The sequence below is a fragment of the Lactuca virosa genome, chromosome 4, assembly GCF_052849685.1.
Source record: "Lactuca virosa cultivar CGN04683 chromosome 4, Lactuca_virosa_CGN04683_v6, whole genome shotgun sequence".
In the NCBI taxonomy this organism is placed as follows: Eukaryota; Viridiplantae; Streptophyta; class Magnoliopsida; order Asterales; family Asteraceae; genus Lactuca; species Lactuca virosa.
In genome coordinates this window covers 327,680,719-327,689,064 of record NC_136429.1, presented here as the reverse complement: position 1 = coordinate 327,689,064, position 8,346 = coordinate 327,680,719, and the positions used below count along the sequence as shown (strand labels likewise).

The following is an 8,346-nucleotide window of genomic DNA, read 5'->3' as shown; positions in this document are numbered from 1 at the left end:
GATTGAAGAAGAAGAACCTCACCGGAATCAACCACCTCCTCGCCGTCGCTTTCCTCCCGCTGTCATTCTTCACCTTCTCCGCCTCTATTGCTGCCTCCCTCTACTCGATTTTTTCTGCTTCTTTGAAGAAAGTAAACCTTCAAATTTTGGTATCAATTTAGGAATTGAATCCGGTTATTAGGCTGCAAAACAAGACTAAGAACGTTGATTTTTGTTGCTTTTCACAGCCAAGCGATGCTGTTGTTTATGCGTGTTTGAGTAAACGCATAAATTGATTATTATTCCCTGCATTCTCAAATAATTTGGTTCAAGTGTTTTTGTATTTTTGATTTAGTTTCTAATTTATTACAATTAAATTATTAGGTTTTAGTATTTGGTATGGTTTTGGTAAATACAACGAATGATAACAAGTCTTATGAAAATTGCTACAGGAAAGGTCCAAATTGAATTTTGCTACTCTTCCTGCTTGTAAAATGGGTAGATGGATCAAGGGAGCTGAGTCGTATGGGGCTTGCATTTCTGCAGGTACTGCCTCATCCTGTTATCTTTTTGCTTTCCAAAAAATAAAATAATTTTTTTTTTAAATCTCCTTTCGGTCATAAACAAAAGTACTTTGCTACTATGGTTAAAAGTTAGGTAGTTTGTTGATAATATTTGATTAAATTGATAATAAACAAAAGTATGTTGTTATTATGGTTAAAAGTTTGGTAGCTTGTTGATAATATTGATTTAATTGATAATAAACATAAGTAGGTTGCTATTATTGTTGAAAGTTAAGTATATTGCTATAAGTATTATAAAGAAAATTGCATTGCTATAATAAACTAAAGTAAATTGCTAATATTGTTGAAGTATTGAATCATGTTGCCATTTTTTTAGGTTGATAAGTTGCGTGCACAAGTTTCTACCATGGAACAACAACAACAACAACAACAAAAGGAAGAACAAATAGAAATGGTTATGAGGATGATGAATTTGTAAGCATTTGATATTGTTTGTTTTGTTAATTAGTGCTTACTTTTGTATGATATTTTGGACAATAGAATGAAATGTGTCAAACTTTATATTAGGGATGTATTTTGGTGTATTTAATTTGGTATTTGGGACAAATGTGAATTGAATGTGGTATTTGACAAAAAATTGGAAATTTTTAAATTTTTATTTTTTTTAAAATAAAACGAAGTTAGCTACGGAATAACTACGGATTTCCGTAGCTATTTAGTTCCGTAGCTATTCCGTAGCTATTTAGTTTCGTAGCTATTCTGTAGCTATCGACTTCCGTAGCTATTTAGTTCCGTAGCTATTCAATTCCGTAGCTATTCTATAGGAAATCTGTAGCTATTTATTTCAGTAGCTATTCCGTAGTTATAATAGGTACAGAAAATTCCGTAGCTATTCTGTAGCGATTCCGTAGCTAATCCGTAGCTATAATTTTCCCACGGGCCATTATGCTACAGGCATTTTTCCGTAGCAATTCCGTAGCAATCCTCTTATAGCTACGGAATAGCTACGGATTGTGCTGTAGCTATTGCATTAGTTTTCTAGTAGTGTATGGTATGGTTGTGAGGTCGTGTTTTGGTTAATGGGTACATATTGATATCTTTTTGAGGGCATCAGTTATCATTGTGGTGTCAGGCGCCGAGAGACGGCTTGGTTTTCTTATATTGTTCGTCAGGGGACCATGGTATAAGTTATCATCTGCGTGCATATGTGTCATGGATCCGGATCATTGGAGATATCGCTGATCAATTTAGCTATAGTGTCATGGAACGAGACACGTCTTTCTTTTATTGTGTTCCCATCAACCATGGGACCATGGTATGGGCGCCGGTGAACTGTGTGTAGGTCGTGGATATGGATCATATCGGTCGACACACAACTTTCTATTTGTATGTTGTCATACAGGGGAGCATGTATTATGGTATAGTTGTAGGTTCGTGTTTTGGTTCATGGGTACGAGTTGATATCATTTTTGGGGCATCGGTCATAACTATGGTGTCACGGGATGTGACATGGCTTGATTTTCTTATGTTCTTCATCAAGGAATTGTGGTATGGGTGTAAGGCTTTGTGAATGTAGCTTAGGTATCAGGATCATTGGGGTGTCGGTGATCACTCTAGCTATAGTATTATGGAACAAGACTCGTATTTCTTTTCTTGTGTGCTCATCAGTCACTGGACCATGGTACGGGTGCATGTGAACTATGTGTGGGCCGTGAATATGGATCATATGGGTCGAGACACAACTTGCTTATCCTACGATGCTAGGCGAGGGAGTATGTCTTATGGTATGGTTGTGGGGCCGTGTTTTGGTTCGTGGGTATGGATTGATATCATTTTGGGGGCATTGATGATCGATGTGGTGTCATGGGCCAAGACACGACTTGATTTTCTTATGTTCTTCGTCAGGGTACCGTGGTATATGGGTGGGGGCTGTGTGCATGTGGGCCATGGAACCAGATCGCTGGGGGTGTTGGTGATCACTTTAGCAATAGTATCATGGAATGACACACACCATTCTTTTCTTGTGTTCTCATCAACCAATAGACCATGGTACGAGTGCACATGAATTGTGTGTGGGTCGTATATATGGATCTTATGGGTCGAGACACGACTTCCTTTTCCTATATTGTTAGTTTGGGGAGCATGTGTTATGGTATCATTGTGGGTCCATGTTTTGATTCATGGCCACAAATTGATATCATTATGGTGGCGTCGGTCATCACTATTGTGTCATGGGACAAGATACGACTTGATTTTTTGATGTTCTTCGTCACGGGACTGTGGTATGGGTGTGGGGCTATGTTAATGTGGGTCATGGATCAGGATTATTGGAGGTTTCGGTGATCACTCTAGCTATAGTGTCACGGAACAAAACACATCTTTTTTTTTTTTTTTTTGTGTTCTCATCAGCCATGGGACAATGGTACGAGTGCACGTGAACTATGTGTATGTTGTGGATATGGATCATATGGATTGAGACACGACTTATGTTTCCTATGTTATCTAGAGTGGGGATCAGGCATTAAATTATACCTGAGAGGCCAATGTTTGTTTCATGGGTACGAATTTATGTCATTTTTGTGGCATTGGTCATCACTATGGTTTCATGGGCTGACACACAACTTGATTTTGTTATGTTCTTTGGCAAGGGACCGTGGTATGGGTGTGGGGTGCATGCATGTGGGTAATATGTCCAACTCATTGGGGATGTCGGTGATCACTCTAGATATAGTGTAATGGAACGAGACACATATTTCTTTTCTTTTGTTCTCATCAACCATGGGACCATGGTACGAATGCACGTGAACTGTGTGTGAGTCGTAGATATGGATCATATGGGTCGAGACACGACTTGATTTTCTTATGTTGTCATGCGGGGGAGGGGGGCATGCATTATGGTATATATGTGGGGTCGGGGTTTGGTTCATGGGTATGGATTGATATCATTTTGGGGGCATTGGTCATGATTGTGGTGTCATGGGTTGAGACACGACTTGATTTTCTTATCTTCTCATCAGCCATGGGACCATGGTACGGGTCCACTTCAACTGTGTGTGGGTCGTGGATATGGATCATATGGGTAGAGACATGACTTGCTTTTCCTATGTTGTTAGGGGGGAGTATGCATTATGGAATGGTTGCGTGGCCATATTTTGCTTCATGTGTACGAATTGATATCATTTTGGGGGCATCGGTCATCACTATGGTGTCATGGGTTGAGATACGACTCTATTTTATTATGTTCTTCGTCAGGGGACCATGGTATGTGTGTGGGGCTGCGTGAGTTATGGATCTTGTGTTGGATTAGGTGTCTAAGCCCATAACTATAATTGGTATGTACTTGAATTGATAGCAGCACAGTCCTTTTGGGGTGCCCTCAATCTAGCAACTGGACAAGGAAATTATGAAAGGAGAGATATTAATTTATAAGATTAATAAATTAATATATATATATATATATATATATAAATGATTTATTAATATGTTAATGGATTAATATATTAATTAGAAATCATTATGTTTAATTAATTGTTAGCCAGAAATTAATCAGAATTAATTTTGGGGTTAAAAGAATTAATTATAAAGTGTAGGGACTAGTTTGCAATTATCTAATAGTTGAGTGGAAGGCTCTAGAACCCCCTTGGAAGAGGGTGGACGAAATCTTTAGGGGAAACCCTAATAATTTCGTCCATAGGGGCTTGGATAAGGCCCTTGGGTTTGCTTAGGCCCTAAGCAAAGGATAACTAGGGTTTCCCTTAAACCCTAGATCCCTCAACTATTTAAGGAGCCTCCTGGCTCACATTTTGTGTACGAATTCTTTGGAAGAAATCCTAGTGGCCGAAATTGCATACTCCCTCCCCTCTCTCTTCTTCTACTTTCCTTCTTGCTAGTTTGGGTGTGATTCCATTAGAGGCATTACACTTGTGGTGCTAAAGCTTCCAAGAAGATCAAGATCAAGACCAAGGGAATATCAATTGTTTGCTATAACAATTGAAAGGTATGTAAACCCTAAACCCTAGTTTGTTAATTTCGAAATTAGCCTCTCTCCTCTAGGGTTCTAGTTTTGCAATTCAAAGTTGTATGTTCAATAGTTAAAACATAGATCCAAAGTAGGTTGCATGTGAACTTAGGAATTGTTTTCTAGTTTATTTGTTGTACCTAAAACCCATTAAGTGGTATCAGAGCCATTGTTGTTTTAAATTGAATTGCTACAATTGTTGAATTGCAAATTAGGGGTTATAGCTATTAAACCCTAAAGGCCAAAATTTTCGATTTCTAGGGTTTTGGATCAAAAGTTTTTTTTCGAAAACCCTAGCCTCCAAAGAACCCTAATCGAAATTAGGGTTAGGGTTTTGAAAACCCTAGCCTCCTCCCTTGTAAATTTCGAAATTTGCTTAGAAGTTTTAGGGTTTCTTGTTTTGGATAATTGTTGCTTAATTAGATTAATTGGATAATTATCCTTACCCTATTTTTCGAAATTTAGAGGGATAAGGATTAGGATTCAATTAATGGATTAATTTAATTAGATAATCCTTACAAGATTTAATAATTTGATTAATAGTTAATTAAAAGATAAATATTAAATCTAGTCAATTGGTTTATTTAAATTTAAATTTAATAGCTTAAATTTCGAAATTTATAAACCCTTGAAGTTTTAAAATGTTTTAAAACACACCTTATATATAGATTATAATTAAAAGTTTAATATTATATATGTATAAGAACATGGTCAGTCAAATCGCTAGTATGCGTCATTCACGAAGCTAATCTATAAGGGGGGTATAAGGAAACTGCCTATAAAATGGTAGTTGAATGGGTGTCCACTCTCACCCACCGCTTCCTTGATTAGTGGAGGGTCGTTAGCAGAACGGATTTGATAGGACAACTACTTCTCATTAAAAGTATAATGATATTAAAGAAAGTACTAGAACATTATTTTCAAAATCCCAACTCTAGTTACTTTAGGAAAAATGTGAAAAGTATGCTAATCCATGAAATTGCACATTATGCTTTATTGGTCGTTAGTGGAGCGTGTGTGGTTAACCAGCACACTTAAAGGCACTAATAAAGAGTAGTAATGGGTATCTCATAATTGTCATTTTGATGGAGCGTGTGTGGTTTACCAGCACATCAATAGTTAATGATAAAGACAATGAGGTTACCAAGCACATTTGCATGGTTATTCACATCTTGTTTGTGATCCTCGGCATCCCAGTCACAAATAGAAGAGCATAATCTGAGATTAAAACATGCCATTGAATAGTTTCAATGTATCTCAAAAGAATTAGGAATTTCACTTCGTTTGTTTCGTCTAATGGTGGAATTGGTGAATCGTCATTCACCTACCTTTATGAAATTTGCACTTGGATCTCGGCATCCCATTTCTGAGTTGTGAATCTTCATAGTTAGATCCTAACCTTGATATTATATCTTTGGGTTATTCTATTAAGGTATCTTGAAATCTAACTAAAACTTTCTTTCTTTTCAGATGTCTACTCCTGGAAACACTTCTACTTCATCCTCCTCCAACCAGAACTTCTCCTTGCTCAATATATGCTCCAAAGTCGTTATGGATGGTTCAAACTATAACGATTGGATGCGCAACATCAAGATGGCTCTTCGTTTCGAGAACAAAGAATATGTTCTTGAAAAGGAGCTCAAAGAGCTTAATGAGAATGAAGCTACTCCTGAAGATCTTGCTGCCTACAAGAAACATTACGATGATGCTACCAAAGTGGCATGCATCATGGTGGCAACTATGTCCCCAGAACTGCAGAGGTACTATGAGGACTACTGGCCTTTCGAGATGAACAAGGACCTTATGGAAAAGTACCATAAGCGAGCTCGTCAAGAAAAGTTCGAAGTAGTCAAGTCACTCATGGCTTGCAAGATGAAGGATGGGGAGTCGGTAGTGTCACATGTGCAAAGAATGCAACGCTACATAGAGCGTTTGGTCAAGCTCAATATTCACTTTGATGAGGAATTGGCCATTGACATGGTCTTGAACTCACTTCCTGAATGTTATGGTCAGTTTATTCTAACTTACCATTTGAACAATACTGAGCAGACCTTGGCCCAATTGCACAACTTGTTGCAGACAGCTGAGGCAGGGATGAAGGGTAAAAGTATACCCTCCACACCTACGAGTGCCCCTGTTTTGGCTATTGGACAGGGAAAGGGGAAAAAGAGGAAAGGTCCTCCCAAGCAAAACTGGAAGAGCAAGGCTCAAGCTGGGTCATCTAGTAATGGCCCAAAGGCTAAGCCCAATGGTTCCACTCCCCATGTTTCTGATCCAAAAGAGGCAGTTTGCTTTTACTGCAACCAAAAGGGGCATTGGAAGAGATCTTGCCCACAATATCTGCAAGATATCAAGGATGGCAAAGTGAAGCCATCTTCGGCAGGTATTTACACTATTTCTGCTAATAACTCATTATCTTCTCGTTCATGGGTCCTTGATACAGGATGTGGTTTTCATATCTGTTCTAATTTGCAGGGTCTAAAGGAAAGTGAGGAGATAGAGCGAGGAAGGATAAACCTGATCATGGGAAACAGAAAGTCTTCACCAGTAACCAAGATCGGAGTTTATCAGCTTCTGCTTAGTAATGATGTTAGATTAGATTTAATAAATTGTTGCTATTCGTCTGAGATGACGAGAAACATTATTTCATTTCATGCATTGTTCAGACAAGGTTTTACATATTCTTTTAATGATTTGAATGGTTCAATTTCTGTTTATAAGAATGGTGTTTTTATGTTTGAAGCTTTGCCTTGTAATGGTGTGTATGAAACAGTGACTTGTGTTGATAGCCTAGGAAATAGTGTACTTAATATTGACTTGTCTAATAGTGTAGACAAGGCATGCTTGTGGCATCGTCGTCTTGGACACATTAACAAGAAACGCATAGCCCAACTCCAAAAGGATGGAGTGTTGGAATCATTTGACCTAAAGTCAGATGATATGTGTGAGTCTTGTCTTTTGGGAAAGATGACAAAATCACCATTCACAGGGTCTTGTGAAAGAGGTGAAGGTCTGTTGGATCTCATACACACGGATGTGTGTGGGCCCTTCAGATCAACTACAAGAGATGCTAATCGATTCTATGTGACTTTCACTGACGATTATAGCAGATATGGATATATCTACTTGATCAAGCATAAGTCAGAAACTTTTGAAAAGTTCAAAGAGTTTAAGCATGAAGTCGAAAATCAATTGGGCAGAAAGATAAAGATACTTAGATCCGATAGAGGCGGGGAGTATCTTAGTATCGAGTTTAACGACTATCTGAAAGAATGTGGGATAGTCTCACAATTGACTCCTCCTAGGACACCACAGTTAAATGGTGTAGCTGAGAGGCGTAATCGAACCTTGTTAGACATGGTTCGTTCTATGATGAGTCGGGCTTCGCTTCCTATTCACTTCTGGGGGTATGCCTTAGAGACAGCCGCCCACATCCTCAATCTTGTCCCTACAAAGAAGGTTGCCAAAACACCTCACGAAATGTGGACATGGAAAGTTCCCTCGTTAGCACACATTAAAGTCTGGGGTTGTGAAGCTTTCGTAAGACGAGAGACTCACGACAAGCTAGCAGCTAGAAGTGAGAAATGTGTTTTCATTGGTTACCCAAAGCAGTCTTTTGGATATTTGTTCTACAGGCCTAGTGAAAACGTGGTCTTTGTAGCACGAAGAGGAGTCTTTCTTGAAAGAGAGCTCATATTCAAAGTGGACAGTGGGAGCACTATTGACCTTGAAGAAATTCAAGATTCAGCCAATGAAGGAACCTTAGATGACACTAGCACTCAACCAGAGGAAACAGTTCCTGTTGAACCAATTGATAACTCATTA

The 8,346-nt window shown here is 38.4% G+C and overlaps 1 long non-coding RNA gene across 3 annotated transcripts in view; it reads left to right on the top strand.

The window, feature by feature from the left end:
• LOC145168916 (uncharacterized) overlaps positions 1-1,110 on the top strand; it is a 1,536-nt gene extending 426 nt beyond the window's left edge. The window contains exons 1-3 of one of the 3 annotated variants that reach the window (XR_013742176.1): positions 1-149; positions 432-525; positions 880-1,110. The exon at positions 1-149 is cut by the window's left edge and continues 426 nt beyond it. This is a non-coding gene — a long non-coding RNA (uncharacterized LOC145168916). The remainder of the gene's footprint in view (positions 150-431; positions 526-879) is intronic. The other 2 variants (XR_013742175.1, XR_013742177.1) reach the window with 2 other exon arrangements.
• Positions 1,111-8,346: the final 7,236 nt, after the last annotated feature.